The following is a 13,410-nucleotide window of genomic DNA, read 5'->3' as shown; positions in this document are numbered from 1 at the left end:
TAATAATAATAATAATAATAATAATAATAATAATAATAATAATAATTTGTTTAAACTCTGCCCATCTGGCTGGGTTGCCCCAGCTACTCTGGGCGGCTTCCAACACGCATAAAAATAAAATATCAAACATTAAGTTACAAGAAAGGAGATTCCAACTAAACATCAGGAAGAACTTTCTGATGCTAAGAGCTGACAGTGGAAAGATTAAAAAAAAAAATCCTTCCAGTAGCACCTTAAGAGACCAACTAAGTTAGTTATTGGTATGAGCTTTCGTGTGCATGCACACTTCTTCAGATACACTGAAACAGAAGTCACCAGACCCTTATATATACAGTGGTACCTCAGGTTAAGAACTTAATTAGTTCCAGAGGTCCTTTCTTAACCTGAAACTGTTCTTAACCTGAGGTACCACTTTAGCTAATTGGGCCTCCCACTGCCACCGCGCCACCGCCGCGCAATTTCTGTACTGATCCTGAAGCAAAGTTCTTAACCCGAGATACTATTTCTGGGTTGGCAGAGTCTGTAACCTGAAGTGTCTGTAACCCGAGGTACCACTGTAGCGAGAGGGTGGGGAGGGGTATTACTCAGAAGGGTGGTGGGAATGGGTGATTGGCTGATAGGTGTGGTAAACCTGTTGATGATCAATTGGTAAGACCAATTGCAGTTGTTAACAGTCATCAACAGGTTTACCACACCTATCAGCCAATCACCCATTCCCACCACCTTTCTGAGTAATACCCCTCCCCACCCTCTCACTATATATAAGGGTCTGGTGACTTCTGTTTCAGTGTATCTGAAGACGTGTGCATGCACACGAAAGCTCATACCAATAACTAACTTAGTTGGTCTCTAAGGTGCTACTGGAAGGATTTTTTTTCCCAACTATGGCAGACCAACACGGCTACCTACCTGTAACTAGAACAGTGGAAAGATGATAGACTCTCCTTCCTTGGAGGTTTTAAAGCAAAGCTTGGATGACCAACTGTAATGCATGCATGATATAGTTGAGATTCCTGCATTGCAGGGGGTTGGACTAGATGACCCTCCAAGGTCCTTTCCAATGATTCTATGACCCATCTTGTCCAGCATTCTCTTCTCATAGTAGCTAACTGGATACCCGTTATGGTAAGCGGGATTAGGGCACAAGAAGAGGGCATGCTGAATTTTTCATTTTTCGAATTCCCAAAGCGATGGGTGTTAAAAGGTTGAAGCTTAACTTGGAAAATCAAAAGATATTTTGATTAAATTAATATAATTTGTTTTTCCTTGGTAAATAGGTACATAAAAGATATTGACTTCTTAACATTTTTTGTGGAAATTCCAATAATTTTAGTCTTATTAATATTTTTTGTGTAGAAAGAAATGCATGGAAAATTGCATAAAAAATTAAACTACAAAACTTAACAAGCTTTTTAACACCCTCAGTTGCAAGTGTAAACCATTTTCTCTGCTTTGAATTTGGTTGCCCTGCCATAGCTGTCAACTTACAGATTTGAAAATAAGGGACCAGCAGCCTTGAAAATAAGGGATCAGCAGCCAAAATAAGGGATTTTAGTCAACCAGCTGAAATACAAAGTTAAAAGGGACCAGATAATTTGGGAGAGCAGCGCCGGTTTTTAGCCCTTCGCTTCCAGAGGTTGCTGCTCAAGACACCAGCTGATGAAACACTGCAATTAAATAACTACAAGCAGCAACCACTTTTCACGCAAAACTAAGTCCAAGCTACAAAGATGCTGCTGCAGTTCTGTATCTTTTCTCTCGTGCTCCATCTGCAGCTCTCAGTTCTATCAGGCGGGGCGGGAGGAAGAGGGGGGTGGAAATAGCGCCCAAAGTAAACCCGCAGATCAGACAATCTATGCTAGTTTACCACTACAAATCTATGGGAGAAGCGCTTGCGTTCCTTCCTCCGCTTTCCCCCTCTATGGTTAGCCCTTGGAACACCTGCCCGTGCCTCCACCTCCACTTCCTCCTCTCTCTGAACTGCTTTCTCTATGGTTGCCCTCGCTCTCCTCTCAAGGCTCCTCAGCAATTCCTAGGCCGCACCAGGCTGCCCATCTCATCCGGGTCCTTTGGCGGTGCAGCCGCAGTAAGACCTAGCAGGAGTGGCAGCGGCGGTGACGGGCAGAGGGGAGGCCCCAGGCAGAGACACTCAATTCGGCCGCCGCGAGGAGGATGGCAGCAGAAGAGCCTGAGGCTCCCACCAGTCCTGGCAGGGAGGGGCTCCCGGGGGCCAAGGCTGGTGAAAGGAGGCCGGAGGGGGGCGGGCCGGGCAGCCAAGCAACACAGTTGGAGCCTCTCTCCTCCCTGGCCGGCAGGGAGTGAGGGAGAGGAGCTCCCGGGAAATTTAAGGGACATCATCAATAAGGGACAGCAGCAGGACATGACACTGGGATAAGGGAGTTTCCCGCCAAATAAGGGACGGTTGACAGCTATGTGCCCTGCAGATGCTGGTTGCAAAAAAGGAAACTCCCATTAACTCCAGGTGCCCTAAGGATATGAAGATCTCAGTGAAGGAACTTTCTTTCATTAAAAGTCAGAGAGAAAAGACCTGGTTCTGTTGGACCATCAGATTGGCTTGAGCATAGCAGGCGAGTCAAAAAGCAAAAGTGGCAAGAAGATAAGAGAAAGCTTGCTGAATATAAGCAGAGAAGAAAACAGGATGCTTCAATACCACCGTATGAAATAGTTTTCTCTGCTGATGAAAATGAAGAACAAATAGCTCAAATGCCCAAGATGGAAATGATGGAAGTTATGAACCAACATTAAGAAAACCAAGTATGTCTTCCACGTCTAATAAAAATACAGAGTGCAACTCATTAGAAATACGTAATGTCGCTATGCACCGCACCAGATATAATATTGGATGGGTTGTACACACGGGAGAAATATGAGGGCTACATCAGAGACCAAGAAGCAAGTCTCTAAACTTAATTTCAGTAGGGTTCTGCAATTAGGCAGGAAGAACCAGCGACACAAATATAAGATGGGGAACACCTGACTTGCCAGTAGTACATGTGAAAGGGATGAAGGGGTCTTAGACCACAAGCTTCACGTGAGTCAACAGTGTGATGCAGCAAAAAAAGAGTTAGTGCTATTCTAGGCTGCATCAACAGAAGTTTAGTGCCCCCCCCCCCGAGTCCACCCCTCCCCTCCCCAAAGAGAAGTCATAGTACCACTCTATTCTGCCTCTAGACGGTGGAGTTACACAAAACAAATGAAATACCGTGAAAATCCCTGAAACGAGAAGTAATTGACTAGAAATATTATCTTATAGAAATAAACTAAATAATAAAAATCAAAAAGTTTAAGGACAAAATTAGAAAAACCCAGAATTGAACAAAGCCTTAACGGGATGCCAGCTACAAACCTTGTTTCACCGAACCATTCAGTTTCCTCAGAAGGAAATAGAGACATAAACCTTTAATGACCAAATTCAAAGAATGGGGGTAAAACTCCCAAAATTTCTGAAGTATCATAATCCTAGCTCAACCTAGGTGAAACAAAGCACAGTAATAAAGGATTGAGGACTCAAAGGTACAGTTTCTAAAACTGAATTTACAAAAAAGGTTTGAAAACCTAAATGGCAAGTTTTAGACACAGCCCAGCTTGAAGAAAGCCAAGCACAGTAATAAAGAGTTGAGGACTCAGCTGTGAAAATTTTAGTATTGGTGGACGTGCCCAAGGATTAAGGCTTTCTGGGAAATGATCTATAATGAAATGAAAAAGGTATTTAAATATACCTTTCTGAAGAAACCAGAGGCCTTTCTCCTGGGCATGGTTGGCCAATTGGTGCTAAAGAAGGACAGAACTTTCTTTATGTATGCTACAACAGCAGCAAGAATACTCATTGCAAAGTATTGGAAGACACAAGATCTACCCACCAGGGAAGAATGGCAGACGAAGGTGATGGACTATATGGGATTGGCAGAAATGACTGGCAGAATCCGAGACCAGGGAGAAGAGTCGGTGGAAGAAGATTGGAAGAAATTGGAAGACTATCTACAGAAATATTGTAAAATTAATGAATGTTAGAATGATGTTGGATAGAAATTAAGTGGTTTCCAGCTGCAATGCTTTAAGAGAATATGAAAAAAGGGTTATAAATAGGGAAAAATCTAATGGTAAGGATTTGCTGAACCAACAATTTGAAGTGGAATACAAAAAAGGGAGGTATGAGGAGGTCCGGGAAACAAGCTAAAGGAAAATAAGCAGTGGAAAATCTGTGCGTTTTTAACTATTTTTATTTTGTATTTTTGTTATTTTTTTCATTTTTATTGTAATACTTTAAAAAATCTTAATAAATATCTTATAAAAAAAAAGAAAATTTTAGTATTGCCTTTACAAAAAGGTTTAAAAAACCTAAATGACACAAATTCAAAGAAAGGAATACAAGATAAGCTGTTTTAGATTTTAAACAAACTCAAAAGCAGGGCTGAAATGCTCCCCTGAGTTTGCAAAAAAGGTTTGAAAACCTAAATGGTTGGTATTTGTAGTTTTTTTTCTTCTTTTTTCTTGTTGTATCAATAAAAATCTTAAAAAAAAAAAAATGGCAAGTTTTAGACACACCCTTCTGATAGGAAATGCTCTGTGGTGGAGCGGGTTAGGGTTAGGCCGGGCAGGAGACACCCAAAAAATGGGGGCTTGAGGAGGGTCAGTTGTGGGGGGAGTGAGAAATGTCCCTGTTTTTGTCCAAGGAATGTTGGAGGGTCTGGGTCTGGAAACCAAGCCTTATGAGGAACAGTTGAGGGAATTGGGTATATCTAACCTAGAGAAGCGGAGACTGGGGGGAGATCTGATAGCTATCTTCAAATATCTGAAGGCCTGTTGCATGGAAGATGGAGGAAGACTGTATTCTCCTGCTCTGGAGGACTCAAACCAATGGATCCAAGTTTCAAGGGAGATTCCAAGTAAACCTCAGGAAGACGATGGTAAGAGCAGTTCGACAGTGGAATAGACACCCACGAGAGGGGGCAGACTCTCCTTCCTTGGAGGTTTTTAAGCAGAGGTTGGACAGCCATCTGTCACAGGGGCTTGGACTCACAGGATCCCTTTGAATTCCACAATTACATGACTTTTCGAATTCCCAAACCCCACCACCTTTCTTCAAGATCAGGATTGGGATCGTAAATTGTCTCTGTGTGTGGGTTGTGTATGTGTGCAGCAACTCTGCACCAGTTGCTATTTGACTCAATAGGAAATCTCCCACAATGTTTTTAGTATCAGGAGGTCTTGGATGTTTGCCTCTCAAACATTAGTAGTTTATTAGGCCACCAGGAAACTTACTTCCGATTGATATATTGCACTGCCATCTGGTGGTCAGTTTTGAGAACTGCGGCTTAAGGTAAGGGCGATGACTTGTCAAAACGCTGAGACTACTGTTTGTCTATTTATATTTTTTAAGAGTCAAAATTAATGCTTGTACAAGAAGAGGAAGAGGAGTAAGTTGCTGCCCTTTTGAAAACAATCTGCTTCCCTGCCCCCTCTTTTTAAGATCTATTCCTGTTTCTTGACCCAGTGGCAATATCGATCTAAATAGTTAAATATCAGGTAAAACGAAATACCAGGTAAAGCTTTTGCTACCACCTTCCTGCTTTGCCTTGCTATTGCTTTCCTCTGAAGGGAGAGGAGAAATGCAAGACCATCCCACTGGTGACCTCTGGGTGAGGTGGGGAGGTTAAAAGTTGGAGAAATAATTTGTTTATCTGCTAATTAGTGGGTGGGAGCATTCTTTGCCTATTATTTGAGTATTTTTGTTGTTGTTTGTTTTTTATAGGGCAGGTGTGTTTTGTTCTTTCATCTTTACATAAGTGTTATGTTAGACAATATATTGATGTATGATCCTCCCTCCCATGGTATTATGTATTTTTGTGTGTGTATTACTTTTATGTCGCTTGGAGACCTTTGGATGGCAAGTGACTAATAAGTTTAATAAATGTACATAAATGGAATTGTAGGTCAGCCTTGGTATATAGATCAATCAATCAACATCAACCAGCCCAGGTTATTTAACTGCAAATATTTCATTGGGTTATATTTCAGTGTAACTGGCACTGGGTCTTGTCTTAGAATGGCTGGACTTTCCTTCCTTCCTCAGAAAGAATTGCCTGCATGATCGATCCCAAACAATCTAGGGAGACTGTACAGAATGGGGCAGGGACACAATCCCTGGGGAAAGGGGAGATGAATATTCAGCAAATAAATAAAATAAACACCATAGCAAACCACCTGCCCCCAACCTGGTGCTTTCCAGATGAGGCAGATTTCCAGCTGCCATCATCCTTTAACAGAGGATAAGGCCCTCAGTTCAGTGGCAGAGCTTCATGCTCTGGCACTGGGGGGCGGAGAGCAGGCGGGGGCGGGGCTGGCACGCTTCTTGGGGGCTGGGCGTGCGTCCTGGGGGCGTGGCATGCCACTTGCGGGGGCGTGGTGCCCAGTGTGGGCGGGCGGGCAGCCACGATGGCACCCCACTGGGATCGCGCTGCCGGGGGCGGTGCACTCCCCCCGCACCCCTATTCCTCCGCCAGTGCCCCAATGGCTACTACTCACAATGTCTGGGTTCTTCTTCCACTGTGGGGGCAGGATACCTCTGGATAATGGTTGCCAGGAATTACAAGTGGGAAGAGTATTGCTGTAGGGCTCACATCCTCCTTGAGGGTTTGCCGTTGGGAAGGTTGAAACTTGCCCCTTTGTTGGATGAACCCGGAGAGAAGAGAGAAATCTGTTCAAAACAGATATGAAAATAATGTTGTGTGCCACCCCAATCTCTGGCTGCTGTGAGATTCCACGGGTTCTAGGCGTTTACCCAGAGTTCGGTTTCCTTGGAACGAGTGGCAGTGGACTGTGGTATCTTTGGGATATATGGTTTATTTGCACCTATGTACAACCTGAGCCCACAATGGAGGGGTCCATAGCATTAACACCCCAGGAGGTCTTGCTTCTCCAATATTCACAGCCTTAGAGACAAGCAGGAATCAAGTATGGCTCTCCCATTTCCAGCTTCTGCCTGCTTCTAGCCCAGCTCACATGCACACCTCAACTTTGCCCTGGTCCTTCTCACTACCAGCCAGGTGAGGGAAGGGGCACCACCCATTTGCGTAGTATGGGTTAGGCCTGGGTGATGTATCAATACAGTGGTACCTCGGGATGGGAACGGGGTCCGTTCTGGAGCCCCGTTCGCATTCTGAAGTGAACGCAACCCGCGTCTGCGTGTCTGTGGGTCGCGTTTTGCCGCTTCCGCGCATGCGCATGACGTCATTTTGACTGTCTGCACATGCACCCGTGACGAAACCCGGAAGTAACACGCTCCATTACTTCCAGGTCGCCGCGGAGCACAACCCAAAAATACTTAACTTGAAGCACATTTATCCTGAGGTATGACTGTACATCGCCCAGGATTGGTTTGAGGGCCAGAGTGCAATGGTGCCTTCACTTGGTGGTATATTGCGGGTGAAACTGCCACTCCTGAGTCAGGACAGAGCAGCGGCAGTTTCACCTGCAATATACTTCCGGGTAGGTGCCATCACACCCTGGCCCTCAGACCAAGAGAGGAATGATTCGTGAGGTGCCGAGGCCGATGGAGCTTGCTTGTTCCTCAGTGTGCTAGGCTCTGGTGACAAAAGGACCCCTCTGCCGCCAAGTGCCCGGCACACTGAGGGACAAATGAGCTCCATTTGGCCCAGGCCCACAAGGTGCTGAAGTGAAACTGCCGCCGCTCCCGCTGATGGAGCTGAGCCCTAGATTTGAAGCAGTAGTTATTCCAGATTGAGCAATTTGAAGCCGTAGTTATTCCAGATTGAGCAATTTGAAGCAGTAGATATTCCAGATTGAGCAACTACCCCCCTCAAATTTTCTTCCCACTGAGATTGTTTTCCTCAGCTTGACTGTGAGGCACTTCTGAGGGGAACTGGCCCTTTCCTTTGCTCCTTCCTTAGAGAGCCAGTGTGGTGTAGTGGTTAAGAGGGGTAGTCTCGTAATCTGGGGAACCGGGTTCGCGTCTCCGCTCCTCCACATGCAGCTGCTGGGTGACCTTGGGCCAGTCACACTTCTCTGAAGTCTCTCAGCCCCACTCACCTCACAGAGTGTTTGTTGTGGGGGAGGAAGGGAAAGGAGAATGTTAGCCGCTTTGAGACTCCTGAAGGGGAGTGAAAGGCGGGATATCAAATCCAAACTACTACTACTATTACTCCTCCTCTTCTTCTTCTTCTTCTTCTTCTTCTTCTTCTTCTTCTTCTTCTTCTTCTTCTTCTATCCTCAGCAGTCTTCCCGCCCACAGCCATGGCTGCACTGCCTCTATAGGGCCCTGACCTTGCCCTCCCCCTGCCATCCTTCAGAGGCAGCCATGCAGCTGGGCTGAGACACCAGGCAGGCAGAGCAATGGCTCCCTCAGCTGGTGGGGCAGAGAGACAGGCAGGCAGCGGAAGATGGCAGTGGCAGACAGGGCAGGACTGGGGCGGCAGAGCCTCCTTGCTTTGATTGCTACCACCTCCCCTGTCTCTGCCCCAGAAAGAGCAAGTGGCAGGGAGGCAGACGCTGAGCTCGCACCCCTTCCCTCGGCTTCTCTGCTTCTTCTCTGTTTCTCCCAGCGGCACTCGGGGAAGATGGCCACGGTCAAGGCAGTGGGGCTGTGTACCTGGGGGCCATGTCCCCCCTTCCTCTGCCATGCTATGCCTCTGCAACCCATACTTTGGCGGCATGATGCCCCCCGGTCTGGCAAATTCAACAGTGGGATCCTCCATTAGATTTTAATTCTTTCCAGAGCCAGGAATTAGAAGGGACTCAGGCCTCATACAGCCTATCCCAGGGGTCAGCAAACTTTTTCAGCAGGGGCCAGTCCACTGTCCCTCAGACCTTGTGGGGGCCGGACTATATTTTTTGGGGGGAAATGAATGAATTCCTATGCCCCACAAATAACCCAGAGGTGCATTTTAAATAAAAGGACACATTCTTCTCTTGTAAAAACACCAGGCAGGCCCCACAAATAATCCAGAGATGCATTTTAAAAAGGACACATTCTACTCATCGAAAAATACACTAATTTCTGGACTATCCACGGGCCAGATTTAGAAGGCGATTGGGCCGGATCTGGCCACCGGGCCTTAGTTTGCCTACCCATGGCCTATCCTCACCCTCAAACCCTCAACAATAGTTAAACAGAGGATTGCCTGCTACTAAGCACTTTGACGAATGGGGGACGAAGTGGGGAAACTAGTCCAGCTCTATTAATGTTTTGGAGGAGGAGAAGGAAGGAGGGCAGCACAAAGGCCCCATCCATTTGCAAAAAGGGAGACTGAATTCTTTCTCCATATCCCCCACCCCCAAGCACCTTGACATCACTTTCAGACCCGCAGCTGTCCAAGGTTGGCTCTGGATTCCCAGTGTAAACATGTGCAGCTGCTTTAAAACTCACTTTCTTTCTCTTTTTTTAGAAAGAAAGGGAAGACAGATGAAAATAAGGGTCCACTTAGTTCACATACAAGGCAAGAGAACAGATGCTTATTTGTGCATTTGTTTTATTTTTAAAAATTTTCTACTGCCCTTCATTTGTAGATCTCAGGGCGGCTCACAACATAAAAATCCTAGATGCCTTGAAACACCCTCCTATTGCATATGCTGAAGTAGTCAGTCTCTTGTAAGAGATTAAAGATGTCAAAGCAGGAGTTCATTTCAAACTGGGAACCTTTAAGGAATTATCTAAAGAATAATTGTTGCAGCCTTTGAGTAATCTCTGTGAATAATTTAAATTAAAAGAGGAAAAACAGGAATATATAGGTATGAATATTATTATTTTATTAGTAATGCAGAGATGAGGCAATAGGTTTATTAGAATGGAAAAAATTGGGAAAGGACCGGAAGTCAAGTGTTTGTATCAAATGTATTGTAGGAAGACCTATATTCTTTGGTTGGATTTTATTTTGAAAAAAAATGATTTATGTAAAATAAGGGAGATATGTCTTTGATGTACAGATGCAAGTATGGATAATAAAGCATAATAAAAAAGAAAAACTCCCTGCTATTGACTGTACTCTTTTGGTGCCTCCTGAAAACATGTTTCGTTTAGGAAGCCTATCCAGACATGTAGGATGTTTTGACATGTATTTTACCCCCCCCCTTTTTTTGCTAATTGTTGATTTTTTTAAAAAAAAGTTGTTTTTTAACTATGCTTCCTGATGTTTTCGTTGCTTTATTCCTTTTTGCAAACTGTTTTGAGGTCTTTTGTTTTTTTACAGTCAAGAGGTATATAAACTTTAAGGTTTGTTTGGTTTTTTTAATACTAATAATGATAATATAAAATGCAGATGGGGAATCGGGCACTTGAAATGCAAGGTTTTTACAATGATATGCCACCCGACCACTAGATGGAGGCATTGCACTGCAAAACATTTTTGCAGCCCATTCTTCCCTTCCCCCACTTTAATCGCATGGTGCCTCTCTCCAGAAAAGGCTGTTGGTCTGGAAAGTCGTCTAGGACCCTCCCCTCCCTCGTCTCCGCCCACCCCCAAATGTCTTTCTCCTCCAAGGGTTCTGCATGTTTTACCCTCTGGAATGTTTGCTTTTGTTCCAATTCCGCGGATGTTCGAAACATTTTCCAATCCGAACAGTGTCCAAGAAGTTATTTATCCACCTCTCCCTAGCCCTCCTGTCATTTTTAAAACAAGCTAAACAGAATGTGATGTCCTCTCTCCCCCTCCACCCGGCTCCCCCGCAAAAAAAATAAAAAATCCCATTGCACACATATCGTATTGGCAGTCAAGAAGTTTTAAATGTCATAGGAGTATGAAGGGCAGCTGAAGAACAGCTGGCGGAGACATCAGAGGTCTTCCAGAGCATGACCACACCATTTCTGCAATAGCTGGAGTGCCCTTTTCTTTTCTGAATGAAAACCGGGTTTGCAGGGTGAGGGTGGGCAATGGGAATGTGCTACCCTGTCTACCCCTAAGCTCATGTTTAACGTAGAAGGAGAAAACACCCATCTCCCTTGCACAAGAGCCCCAGATCTCGGTACTTATTCCGAGTGGGAAAAGGCCTGTACAGAACTAGGGGTGGCTCAGCCTAAACTTGGTTCCTGTGTTTCTCACTTTTCCAGACTTAAGGCTCATCCACGCTGACTCAAAATCTGGCTTGTGGTGCTTCTGAATCCCAGTTGCCGGGAACCATGGGAAGAGAGAGTGCTTTTGTGTTCAGATCCTGCTTGTAGGTTTCCCATAAGGAGCATCTGTTTTGCCACTGTGAGAACAGGACGCTGGGCTAGAGAGATAACTGGTCTGATCCAGCAGGCTTAATGGACCATGGGCCTGACCCAGCAGACTCTTCTTAATGATGATGTTGATGATTTTGTTATTTCCACCCCTCCCACCTGGCTGGGTTGCCCCAGCCAATCTGGGCGGCTTCCAGCACATATAAAAACACAGTAAAATGTCAACCACTAAAAACCTCCCTGAACAGTGCTGCCTTCAAATGTCTTCTAAAACTCAAATAGTTGTTGATCTGTTTGACATCTGAAGGGCGGGCGCCACTACTGAGAAGGCCCTCTGCCTGGTTCCCTGTAACTTCACTTCTCACAGTGAGGGAACTGCCAGAAGGCCCTCGGAGCTGGACCTCAGTGTCCGGGCAGAACGATGGGGGTGGAGATGCTCCTTTAGGCATACTGGGCCAAGGCCATTTAGGGCTTTGAAGGTCAGCACCAACACTTTGAATTGTGCTTGGAAACATACTGGGAGTTAGTGTAGATCCTTTAGGACCAGTGTAATACGGTCCTCGGACACGGGTGGCGCTGTGGGTTAAACCACAGAGCCTAGGGCTTGCTGATCAGAAGGTTGGCGGTTCAAATCCCTGCGATGGGGTGAGCTCCCGTTGCTCAGTCCCTGCTCCTGCCAACCTAGCAGTTCAAAAGCATGTAAAAGTGCAAGTAGATAAATAGGTACCGCTCCGGCAGGAAGGGAAACGGTGTTTCCATGCGCTGCTCTGGTTTGCCATGTCATGCTGGCCACATGACCCGGAAGCTGTACGCTGGCTCCCTTGGCCAATAAACGAGATGAGCGCTGCAACCCCAGAGTTGGCCACGACAGGACCTAATGGTCAGGGTCCCTTTACCTTTTTAATATGGTCCTGGCAGCCGCTCCCAGTCACTAGTCTGGCAGCTGCATTCTGGATTAAATTCTTATGAATTTATGATGAATTTAAATTCTTATGAATTTATGGTGAATTTAAATTCTTATGAATTTATGGTGAATTTAAATTCTTATGAATTTATGGTGAATTTAAATTCTTATGAATTTATAGTGAATTTAAATTCTTATGAATTTATGATGAATTTAAATTCTTATGAATTTATGATGAATTTAAATTCTTATGAATTTATGATGAATTTAAATTCTTATGAATTTATGATGAATTTAAATTCTTATGAATTTATGATATCTTATGATGAGGTGCTCCGTTGGCTTGATCCAGCAGAGCTCTTGTTACATTCTTAGATCTGTGGTCCATTGGCTTGTAGGTTTCCCTTAGGGGCAACTGCTTGGCCAGTGTGATAAAAGGAGACTGGACTACATGGGCCCCCTTGCAGAGGTGTATCCAGGAGGGCAGGACGCACAGGGCACCATACTGCGGGGGCGGCACTTACCGCAGGACCTTCAGAGTGCTCAAGCCACACATCTCTCCTGGGAGTGACGCGGCGGCTCAGGCACCTGCAGGCTCCACGCTGCCTGAAACGGCAATGTGGGGCTTGTATCTGCCCGCCGCCTCCCCCTCAGCTGCCCCAGGTGCCCAAGTGGCTAGTTACGCCTCTGCCCCCTTGGTCCAATCCAGCAAGCTCTCCTAGAGTTCTTATGCACTTTGGACATGCTGGTTGATGCTGATGATGGGATATGGAGCAGAACAACATCTGGAAGGCCACCTCATTAAAACATCGTTCTTAATACCCCACTGTTTGAGGTCCACAGCTTGCTGGAACGTGGTCAGTCTTGACTGCAAAGTCCAGAAAATGAAACAACTAGGAGATGTTCCTGGAGGATCCAGGAATCTCCTTCTCCACCTCAGAGCTGCCCTCCCTAGTGCATCCAACCAGATGTTAGTGTCATCAGCCAGCGGCCAGTGACCCATTCCAGAGCCTGCCTCTGCCTGACAGCCCAGCTGTTTCTAGAATTCTCTGTGCCTGGGGGCTGAACTTCCAAACCCTGCAGAACTCATTCCATTCCACTCAGCCGATATTTCAAAGCGTGCAAATTAGGTTTGTGCATGAAACCGGGAAAGAGGGCCAAGTGGAGTCTGAAATAGGATGAGATTTACGATGTTTGGGTTCCACGAATCACACGGGCAATGCTCGCCGAGAGGTCAACCTTGTATGCAATCCCTTCCCATCAATTACATGTTTGGCCAGCTGTCCTGGGAGCTCAGTGTGTATACCCCCCT

The sequence above is a fragment of the Podarcis filfolensis genome (genome assembly GCF_964270895.1).
Source record: "Podarcis filfolensis genome assembly, chromosome: Z".
NCBI lineage: Eukaryota > Metazoa > Chordata > Lepidosauria > Squamata > Lacertidae > Podarcis > Podarcis filfolensis.
The sequence above is the reverse complement of the archived record's forward strand: the minus strand, read 5'-3'. Positions refer to the sequence as shown.